Below are 12,359 nucleotides of genomic sequence, written 5' to 3'. Positions count from 1 at the left end.
CTTCTCTGTGGTATTTTTTTTGGTTCTGTTTGAGGCTTGGGTGGCAGACTTTTTTATTTCACTTCCTTCATAAATTATCTGGCATGGGGGATTTGATATAGGCCTACTTGATAACATATTTGTAAGGGATGGCTGATTTGATGCACTAGATAACACTTCACTATGGGATGGAGATGATCAAATACTTACTTAGGTTTCTGTCTTCTTATCCACTTAACAAGGTGACATTTTTGTTTTCTGTTTCTCAAGGTTCTTATTTGTCTCACATTTTACATAGTTTATGTGGGCAGGCTGAGTGGAGGCACTTGATAACACTTTGGCATAGGATGGTGGTGGTGATACAATACTCACTGTGGTTTCCTTCCTCTTTTCTACCAGTGACTGCAGTGGAACTGCTACAGTTGTTGTTGACACCATTTCTGCTTCTGTTGCTTGTGCTGCTGCTGTTATTGGTCTTGTTGCTCGAGCTGGTTCAGATGTTGCTGGTTTTGATGGTGCTGCCGTTGTTACTGAATTTCATCATGATGCTGTAACAATTTGTGGTTCTGCAGCTGCTTTAGTTGTTGTCTCCAGGACATATTCACTTCCTACATGGTTGCTTTCAGTAATGTATCAGTAGTTCATTGCAATAGTTGGTACTGACTCATACATACTCTGTTTTTCATATGTTTCTAATGTTTCATAAATTGCTTTGCACAGAGATGACTTGCCTCTTCTATTCAGGTGCATGCCATGTTTTGTAAAGCTGCATCTATCCAGGAAATCGACTGATAGAAATCTTATGTTTGGGTACACTTGACATACTGTTTGTATCTGTTTATTTGCTTCCTTAATTTTGGCTTTCACACATGAAGCAGATATGAGGTCATGCCTATGAGGTATATCAATAACAGTTACTTTTTGATTTTCTATTGAACTGAAGGCACTTTTGAGACTGATAATAGCGTTGGCTAACTCGTTACAATACACGTCATTTGCTCCTCCAATTAATACAACATGATGATTTTTGTTGTCTTGTTGGTCCCGTAAAACGTCCCTAATAATTTCCCACATTGGTGCTCCTGGTTTCACATGACTGCATACTTTGTGTGTTTTCCCTTGACTATGCTATTATTCTTACATTTGTCTGTTCCGAAAGCCATATTTATATCATTGCTGAATACTTCTGTTATCTTTAGTAATTGGTTGAGTTGTTGATTTGTTGCTGCCAGTAGTTTTAGATCATCCATGTATAGCAAATGTGTGATTTTGTGTTGGTATGTACCAGTAATATTATATCCATAATTTGTATTATTTAGCATGTTGGATAGTGGGTTTAGAGCAAGGCAGAAACAGAAAGGACTTAATGAATCCCCTTGGTATATTCCACACTTAATCTGTTTTGTCTGTGACGTGATATTATTTGAATTTGCTTGGATATTAAGTGCGGTTTTCCAATTTTTCATTACTATGTTTAGGAACTGTATCAATTTAGGATCTACTTTGTATATTTCCAATATTTGTAGTAACCATGAGTGGGGTACGCTATCAAAAGCTTTTTGGTAATCAATGTATGCGTAATGTAGTGACCTTTGTTTGGTTTTAGCTTGATATGTCACCTCTGCATCTATTATCAGTTGCTCTTTACATCCTCGTGCTCCTTTGCAGCAGCCTTTTTGTTCTTCATTTATAATTTTGTTCTGTGTTGCATGTATCATTAATTTCTGTGTAATGATTGAAGTTAATATTTTGTATGTTGTTGGTAGGCATGTTATGGGGCGATATTTAGCTGGGTTTGCTGTGTCTACTTGATCTTTAGGTTCCAGATAGGTTATTCCATGTGTAAGTGTATCAGGGAATGTGTATGGGTCTGCAATGTAACTTAAATAATTTAGTTAGATGTGAATGTGTTGAGGTGAACTTCTTTAGCCAGAAATTTGCTATTTTATCTTTTCCAGGGGCTTTCCAATTGTGCATAGAATTAATTGCTCAGGTGACTTCATGTTGCAAAATTATCACTTCAGGCATTTGTGGTATTATCTCGTATGTGTCTGTTTCTGCTTGTATCCACCGTGCACGTCTGTTACGTTGTTCCGGGTTTGACCATATGTTGCTCCAGAAGTGTTCCATGTCTGTTATGTTTGGTGGGTTGTCTATTTTAATGTGTGTGTTAACTATTGTTTGGTAAAATCTCTTTTGGTTTGTGTTGAATGTTTGGTTTTGTTTCTTTCTATTTTTACTTTTTTTGTACCTTCTAAGTCATTTGGCCAATGCTTGTAATTTCTGCTTCTTTTCATTTAATTGCTCTATCGGCTCTTGTTGTGAGATTTTACCTAACCTTTTTCGTTTTTTGTCTAATATTTCATTTCTTATAAATTGTGTTAGCTGTCCGATGTCTCTTCTCAGTTTTTCTATTCTAATCTGTAGCCTGTGTTGCCATGCTGGTTTTGGGGTTTCTTCTGTGTGTTGGTTGGTTCTGATCTCTGCCTAGTGTGTATATTTAGTATAGTGAGTGCTCCTATATAAACCAGTAGTTGTAACTCTTCCATAGTTGTATTTTCATTTATTTTGTTGTGTATGATTGTGTTGATAGTTGTTGTTGTTGTTTCGACTTGTGGGTTGTTTGGTGGTCTATGCAAGAATGGTCTACTGTCTGTGTTTGTGTCTTTGTATTCTATATATATATGTCAGCTGAAATTTTTCTTCTATATCTAACATGTGTGTCACTTCGTGTTCTATTTGTGCTTGTTCTGGTGGCTGTCTTAAGATTTCGTTTTCCTCTGATTGTTTAATTGATGCGTGGTGTTCTTTGTTTGTTTGCTCTGGGATGTTTGAGTCCATTACTGTATTTTATTCTTCTTCTGATTGCATATTATTTTGTTCCAGTATTTGTTGTACTTGTTGTTTGATGTTCTCTGATTCTGACTGGGGTGTCCTGTTATTTTTGATTATTACACAGATCTGATCAGCTAGTCATTGTTCTGTTAAAAATTTTAATTCTGGATACCTGGTAATAAATGTTGTGTATACTTGTGATCTGTATCCAGTTGTGTTGGTTCCTAAGTTTGTTGCTTATAATAACAGAACATGAGGTATCAGTTAACTTCATCAGACCATCTCATCCTCTGTCTTTGTTTTCCTTCTAGGGTCGTTGCAGGATGCATATCCTGCAAAACACCTCTATTTGGATTTAAATCATTTTCCATGTGGCAACAGTGTCGTTACCATTGGGGACAGGCATAGGGTTCAAGCGTCATCCCCGACCATGACAGCACTTGTCCGAGGCTTCGTTAGTTCTGTCCTGAACCAACTAATCACACTAAAAGGGGGGTTAGCCCTGTTAGTGGTTTGTTCTTTTCGTTGTCTTTTATGACTGGTGTATTATTATTATTATTTCTATTTTTCTCAGACCTTATGTCTGGTTAAAAATGGAAAGTGACGCGGACCTTTATCAAACGTGACATCCTTTTAACTGTATGGTATATGTTACATTGTATTTAGGAACTTTCGGGTTATTGAACACGTATCAATAATTACGGATTTCTGTAGTTGTATATATAAGTTTGGATGTAGCTGTATTGCATTGATGTACTGGTGGATATTGTGTGGTATGACTCCTGTAGTTGATAGTGTAATTGGTATAATGTCAACTTTATCCTGATGCCACATGTCCTTGACTTCCTCAGCCAGTTGGATGTATTTTTCAATTTTTTCTCCTGCTTTCTTCTGTATATTTGTTGTATTGGGTATGGATATTTCGATTAGTTGTGTTAATTTCTTATTTTTATTGGTGAGTATGATGTCAGGTTTGTTATGTGGTGTTGTTTTATCTGTTATAATGGTTCTGTTCCAGTATAATTTGTATTCATCATTCTCCAGTACATTTTGTGGTGCACACTTGTATGTGGGAACGTGTTGTTTTATTAGTTTATGTTTTATGGCAAGTTGTTGATGTATTATTCTTGCTACATTGTCATGTCTTCTGGGGTATTCTGTATTTGCTAGTATTGTACATCCACTTGTGATGTGATCTACTGTTTCTATTTGTTGTTTGCAAAGTCTGCATTTATCTGTTGTGGTATTGGGATCTTTAATAATATGCTTGCTGTAATATCTGGTGTTTATTGTTTGATCCTGTATTGCAATCATGAATCTTTCCATCTCACTGTATATATTGCCTTTTCTTAGCCATGTGTTGGATGCGTCTTGATCGATGTGTGGCTGTGTTAGATGATATGGGTGCTTGCCATGTAGTGTTTTCTTTTTCCAATTTACTTTCTTCGTATCTGTTGATGTTATGTGATCTAAAGGGTTGTAGAAGTGGTTATGAAATTGCAGTGGTGTAGCCGATGTATTTATATGAGTGATTGCTTTGTGTATTTTGCTAGTTTCTGCTCGTTCTAGAAAGAATTTTCTTAAATTGTCTACCTGTCCATAATGTAGGTTTTTTATGTCGATGAATCCCCTTCCTCCTTCCTTTCTGCTTAATGTGAATCTTTCTGTTGCTGAATGTATGTGATGTATTCTATATTTGTGGCATTGTGAGTGTGTAAGTGTATTGAGTGCTTCTAGGTCTGTGTTACTCCATTTCACTACTCCAAATGAGTAGGTCAATATTGGTATAGCATAAGTATTTATAGCTTTTGTCTTGTTTTGTGCTGTCAATTCTGTTTTCAGTATTTTTGTTAGTCTTTGTCTATATTTTTCTTTTAGTTCTTCTATAATATTTGTATTATCTATTCCTATTTTTTGTCTGTATCCTAGATATTTATAGGCATCTGGTTTTTTCATTGCTGCTATGGAAACACTGTGGTTACTCAATGTAATCTACTTGTTTAGTGTGTTTACCCTTGACTATGCTATTTTTCTTACATTTGTCTGTTCCAAAAGCTATATTTATACCATTGCTGAGTACTTCTGTTATCTTTAGTAATTGGTTGAGTTGTTGATTTGTTGCTGCCAGTTGTTTTAGATCATCCATGTATAGCAAATGTGTGATTTTGTGTGGGTATGTTCCATTAATATTATATCCATAATTTTATTATTTAGCATGTTGGATAGTGGGTTCAGAGCAAGACAGAACCAGAAAGGACTTAATGAGTATCCTTGGTGTATTCCACACTTAATCTGTATTGGCTGTGATGTGATATTATCTGAATTTGTTTGGATATTAAGTGTGGTTTTCAAGTTTTTCATTACTATGACTAGGAACTGTATCAATTTAGGATCTACTTTGTATATTTCCAATATCTGTAGTAACCATGAGTGGGGTACACTATCAAAAGCTTTTTGGTAATCAATGTATGTGTAGTGTAGTGACCTTTGTTTAGTTTTAGCTTGATATGTCACCTATGCATCTATTATCAGTTGCTCTTTACATCCTCGTGCTCCTTTGCAACAACCTTCTTGTTCTTCATTTATAATTTTGTTCTGTGTTGTATGTGTCATTAATTTCTGTGTAATGACTGATGTTAATATATTGTAGATTGTTGGTAGGCATGTTATGGGGCGATATTTTGCTGGGTTTGCTGTGTCTGCTTGATCTTTAGGTTTCAGATAAGTTTTTCCATGTGTAAGTGTATCAGGGAATGTGTATGGGACTGCAATGTAACTGTTAAATAATTTAATTGTTGGGTTCAAATTAATGATATGAATATAATAGAAGGTAACATTCCATGTGGGAGAAAAAATATATCTTAAAAACATAGATGATGTGACTTACCAAACGAAAGCGCTGGCACGTCGATAGACACACAAACATACACACAAAATTCTGGCTTTTGCAACCAACGGTTGCCTCATCAGGAAAGAGGGAAGGAGAGGGAAAGACGAAAGGATTTGGGTTTTAAGGGAGAGGGTAAGGAGTCATTCCAATCCCGGGAGCGGAAAGACTTACCTTAGGGGGAAAAAGGCCGGGTATACACTCGCACATACACACATATCCATCCACACATATACAGACACCAGCAGACATATACAGAGGCAAAGAGTTGATTAACTTCATCTGACCATCTCATCCTCTGTCTTTGTTTTCCTTCTAGGGTGGTTGCAAGAAGCATATCCTGCAAAACACCTCTATTTGGATTTAAATCATTTTCCCCCCCTCTGAATTTTTTGCTTGGTAATAACAGAACATGAGGTGTCGATTAACTTCATCTGACCATCACATCCTCTGTCTTTGTTTTCCTTCTAGGGTGGTTGCAGGAAGCATATCCTGCAAAACACCTCTATTTGGATTTAAATCATACAAGTAACACAGAGTAGTCACAACCATGGTGATACCAGACACCAGGACATTGTGTCATGTTTTTTTATGAATAACTGATCATGGTATTGCCACACATGCTGGAGCACCTGCTCTGCAGTAATGCATGATTTCTGTGTAGCTGTAAGCTTAACCAGTGAAAGGAAGTCAGGTTTTAAGCGTTGCTTACGTAAGTTTAAGTCTGGATTGGTAGTAGTTTCAGTAGTTTTTTTTTTTTCAGCTAATACAACAATGGCTGTATCATTTTCATTACAGTGGTTCCATTGATATTAGCTGTAAGGCAGTTCCTGCTATGCCACAAGTTGTACCATTTACCAGTAGCACACTACCTCATAATTTTAGCCTCATCCTTTCTTTCTGTCATCCTTGCTCATAGCAGTTTATAACAACTATTTTGGTTGTAAATATGGATTAGATATAATACATTCCAGCCCTTTGAAAGTAAGGATACAGTGCCATGACATCCCTTTGGCATCCTAAGGCATCTTTTATCCCTAAAAATAACACCCCCCCCCCCCTCCCCCATGGGCCTCACGGTCCTTCTGTGAGTACGTGCATGGCGAGCATGGGGCCCCGAGCTATTGCAGCCTTCCTTCTTTCCAGGGCTGCATTTCCTTGCCCTTTTCTTCCTTTCCTCTCCTTGTTCCTTCCCCTTCCCCCTCTCCTCTCCCTCTCTTGGTGTCCTTTTTTAAGTTGGCCCTGTTATCCTCCTGGTTCTGTTGGCTTTGCAATTTGGTTTTGTTGCGTAATCACCTCATCCTTTTGGCGTTCCCTGGTTCCCCTCTGGGGTTTGACCTCTATTACTAAACTTCTGTTCCGTAGTGTGAGCAATTTGGGGAAGAGTGCCTTACCTAGTGTCTCCGACATGTGCCCTCCTAGTTCATTCCACCTTTTCTTTCACATCCTTGTCTGATGCTAGGATGCATAGCCTGCACAGTAGGCAGCCCGTGTGGTGGGGTCGCTATGTACCCTTTTGGTTGAGCCCCCTGAACACACAGGGATCACACTTCTGATACCTGAGCTGTGACCTCCTCGTGTAAGCCTAGGAGTGGTTGCTTGTTGCTCTGGAGCATCAGAACTCCTGGCAATGGCCACCGTGCCAGACAGCCCTTGTTGTGGCTGGGTGGCGCCCATGGGGAGAGCCCCTGATTGGAGTGGGTGGTATCAGGGCGGACGCTATGCAAATGAAACGCATACAGGTCCAGAACTCTGGCCATTCTTCTGCGGCCATCTCTCTGCGTGGAACTGATTCTTTTAGTGCTGCTTCTCCTGCTCCTTCGGCCTTCCTATCCATGGCTACCCCCTGGGAGGAGGGTCAGACTCATCAGGTAGGAGCAAAACCTTTCCCCCACTATCTAGTTTGCACCAGGACTGATGGGGTTACTGTCACCGATACCAAACCTTTCCTTTTTGTGGAACACATTGAAGACACGTTTGACGAAGTGGACTCTCTGAGAAAGATGCAGTCATGTTCGTTGTTGATCAAAACTGCTTCAGCTGCCCAGTCTGAGGCCCTTCGTGCCTGTACCCATCTTGGCACAATTCCTGTGTCCATTACCCCCCAACAGTCTCTAAACATGGTTCAAGGTGTGATTTTTCACAGGGACCTCATCCTTCAAACTTATGAGAAACTACGGGACAATCTCAGCTGGCAGGGTGTTCACTTTGTTTGGCGTGTTCAGAAGGGTCCGAAGGACAATTGCATTGATACTGGTGTCTTTATCCTGGCCTTCGAAGGGGATAAGCTCCCTGAAAAAGTAAAGATCATTATTTATCAATGTGATGTGAAGCCATACATCCCACCACCTATGAGATGTTTTAGGTGCTTGCGTTTTGGGCAGTCGTCTTCCCGCTGTTCGCAAGCCCCTCTCTGTGGTGACTGTGGACGTCCACTCCCTGAGAGGAGTTCCTGTGTTCCCCCTCCTGTGTGTGTTAATTGTCATGCCAATCATTCCCCACGTTCACCAGATTGCCCAGTTCATAAGAAGATACAAGAGTAGAAGTCCCTTGACCATTTAACCTACACCGAGGCTCGTAAGAAGTATGCACATCTTCACCCTGTGTCCATGATGTCTAGCTATGCTTTAGTTAAATCTTCAGCCCTTCCTCCGCCTCCCTTACCCCAGTCCCGAACCCCTCTCCTCCCCCCTCCCCTGCGGCTCCCACACCTTCTCCTCTGGGCGCTGCTCCCCCTCACCAGCCGATACGTGTCCCATTTCTTCGGCGTTTGCCGGTCAAGGGCGCCCCTCCTGGGATGCCCCTTACCGGCACCTTCCAGGTCAAAGGTCTGCTGCCACGAGATGACCACGAGAACCATGGTCTGTGGGCCCCCAGGTCGCCTGATCTCTTTCTGTTCCCGATCTTGCTGCAGCTGGCTCCTTTATGCCACACAGCCCTCCATGATCTAAAACAGAAAAGAAGAAGAGACATAAGTTCCGGGACAAGGAGCCTCTGGTGTCACCAGAGGTCCCATCCCCACCTTTGCATCCTGATTCTGATCTGTTGTTCGTGGGTGTCGCCCCTTCTTGTCGGTGACAAGTGGTGACCCGGTGGCATGACTGGCTTTAGCCTGTTCAACCCCCATTTGAATCATCATTCTGCGGTTAGCCAGTGGAATTGTAATGGATACCACCATCACCTTCCAGAATTGAAATCCCTTGTTTCGTCTTACTCTACAGCTTTTGTGCTTCTACAGGAATCTCAATTTACTGATGATCACTCACTGACCATCTGTGGGTTCCATGTTTTCTGTTGAAATGGGGTCGGCCCCCTGCGGGCCTCTGGTGGTGTTTGTACGTTGGTCCGTACGGACGTTGTGGATTCCTCTTCAAACTACATTGGAAGCGGTTGCTGTTAGGGTTCACCTGGACTCTGAGGTCACGGTTTGCAATCTTTAGCTCCCTCCTGACAGGACTCTTACGCCTGCTGCCTTAACTGCCCTTCTTCAGCAACTTCCTCCTCCCTTCCTCTTTCTCGGGGTTGCTCATCATCCCTTGTGAGGCAGTGCATTTCCATCTAGATAGGGTCTTCTCATAGACCAGTTTCTTGCAGACCATCTATCTTTCTATCTATCTTTCTATCTATCTATGTATCTAGGTTGGTCTTTCCAATGTGCCGATTGGCCTCTATATACTGCACAGGTCGTTTTTTCTCCATGTTTGTCAGGTTGTATTGATGAAGTCCTATGTTACGTGTCTGACGCAATTGTTCGCGCTGCTAGCCTTGCTGTACTGCGCTCAAGTGGACCATCATGCCCCCGGCAAGTCCCATGGTGGAGTACGGCCATTGCCATTGACATTTGTGATCACTGTCAAGCAAGTCCTGTGGTGGAGTATGGCAATTGCCATTGCCATCCGTGATCGCAGTCAAGCTTTGCAACACCTTAAGAGGCACTCATCTGTTGCCAATCTTATTACCTTTAAATGCCTTCGTGCTAAAGCCCCTTTACTTAATCAAAAAGAGCAAATGGATGTGTTGGGAAAGCTTTGTTCCTTCCCTCTGTTCTACTGTCTTTGTGTCATGGGTATGGGCTACACTTCGCTCTCTCCAAGGTTGCTGTCCAACCTCCCAGGCCTTCACCTCCTGGATGGTCTTTGCACAGACCCGTTGATTCTAGTGGAACATCTTGTGACCAATTTTGCAACAGCATCAGCAGCAGCCTCCTATCCATCTGCTTTCCTTCACCAGAAACAGCGGGCCGAAGCTTCCACATTATGTTTTACCCCTTGTCAGTCAGAATCGTACAACAAACCTTTTACTGAATGGGAACTTCCTTCCACACTTTCTTCTTCTCATTATATGGCCTCTGGCCCAGACTCCATTCATAACCAACTGCTTCAACATCTCAGCGCTCCTCAATGGCAACATCTACTCTGGGTGTTTAAGGGGCTCCGGAACGCCCCTATACTTGCAATGTTAAAATAACGCTTATAAATTACATATTTCCTCACAAAGTATTTGAGGTAGGAAGTTGAACTTTTTACAGATTATTTATTGGAATATGGGCTACAACTTAACACAGGGATTTTACAAAATTTTAGTTCAGTTATTAAAGATGATTTTTTTTCAATTATAATGAAAATTCACAACATTTTTTTGCAATTTTTTATTTATATATTCAAAAATATACAGTTTTTGGCAAAAAGGCTGTGTTAAATTATGCAGAAGGTACTGTGTAACATTTACTGAAAGTTTGAAACAAATATGTTTGGAAGATCCTTAGAAAACATGTAATTAGTATGAGAAAATAAAAGTTTTGGGAATCGAGCGACAAAGATTGGATTAACTTTTTAGTGCATTCCAGGTCCATAGCATGGATTATCTTCATCCTCTGCAAACTCCTCCTCCAGCTTCCTCTTGTTCCTCCTCCTGTTTACTCTTGCTTGTATTTCTAGACTCTTTACAGCCCTGTCTGCAGCCCGAAGGTGTTCCTTGTCTAAAGCAAGCATCACTCGTACCATGTTAGAATCTATCTTCATTCCCATATTTCTAAATACCTTGCACCTTACAATGTTGCCATCATTGAAAGTCGCAACAGCATCATACACACCAAAGTGAAGTGTTTCTATTCCAACTGATACAGTCTTGGGGATTCTCGACCATATAACACTATTTACACTTTCATTGGGGTTTTGAGTTTTTCCGTGAATACACTTTTTCAACAGTTCAGGTGCTGCTAAGTCTCTGAAAATAGGTTTTATCACCTCCATTATTGCATGAGGCAGACTATGCTTATGAGTGTACACTTCACCAGTTAGCAATCCTTTGTTATATTTACACCAACTGTCTTCTTCTTTGGGACACAAGCTATGTTGGGGATTTTCATCGGTTGAAGAAGTATGAAAAAAAAGAGCCCAAACAGCCTTCTTCATTTCGTCGACACTTTGTGTATTTTGCCTAATAGCCATTCCATAATAGTTCTATATTTTGTCAATTACACTGTCAGTTAACCTTCCCTTCCCATCCAACCCTTTACCATCACTGAGTTTTTTGCTTTTAGTACGAAGCTTTCAGTCACCAAAGTCTTGTTCCCATTCGCTTCTGTACGTGTCCAACACACTCAAATTTCTGCACTACAACATCATCACCATAGGGCTTCAGTCCTTGAACATGTTTGAAACTTTTAGAATCACTGTCACCAAGGTAATTAACATATCGCACTTTATCACACGCCTCAGAACGCTGGAATATACTGGCAACACCAGCCACTTCCATTCCTCCACTACTGCCACTATAGTTAGCTTTGCAATTATTTTCATGTGTACCTTTATATTTTTGTGGACATCTACAATACTTTGATATTACTGCTACATCTAAAACTTTCCCTGTATACATACTGGTGGCAGATACTACACCATGAAGAGATGTGTGTCCCCGTTTATGCCAGGTACCATCGAACGCTGCAGTCAAATCTCTGTTACCATTATTTTCCATTACTGCCTCTTCCACAGTGTTCTTCATAGATTCTATACAGACATCTTCTACTTTAGACCCTATTAATTTATTATAGGTCGTAAACTTGGTTGGGGGATTTGGAAGATTCATGATGCCACAGAAAATTGCACCTGCAGTAGCACCCTTACCAACTGAACGCAAGGAATAAACAAACCTAATGTTGTGTTTGTAGATTTTGCTACCATTTTCTTCAGTTGCAGTTACTGCAACACTGTTCCAAAAGGTGGTCATGTATGAACACTTATCACATTTCAGTTGTATTTCACTAGCAAGTCCTACATGCTTTATTATAGAGAGTTCCAGACCAGCTTCACTGCAATGAATACATCTTACACAGTTTGAAAAAATTCGTTTGAGAACAAACATATCAAATATTTCATTCACATCCGATTTGCCCATAAAACATTCATAGTTTTCACTCATTGAACCAAGCTTCTTCTGTGAAATATTTTCTTTCCCACTTTGACTGCTATGGGCAGGTGTACTTGAGAGGTTAGGTTCACTCACTTGGTTATCATCTTTATTGTTTACATTAATAACACATACCTTTGGCTTTCCAACATTTCTCCTTTTCTAAAAAGCCTTCAGAGGATTTCTAATAACTTTACTTTTACTCATTATTATACTTCAACAAAACAGAGACTCAAGAAACAGAATTAAT

This window comes from Schistocerca americana, chromosome X (genome assembly GCF_021461395.2).
Source record: "Schistocerca americana isolate TAMUIC-IGC-003095 chromosome X, iqSchAmer2.1, whole genome shotgun sequence".
NCBI classification, from domain to species: domain Eukaryota; kingdom Metazoa; phylum Arthropoda; class Insecta; order Orthoptera; family Acrididae; genus Schistocerca; species Schistocerca americana.
This window is presented reverse-complemented; position numbering follows the sequence as displayed.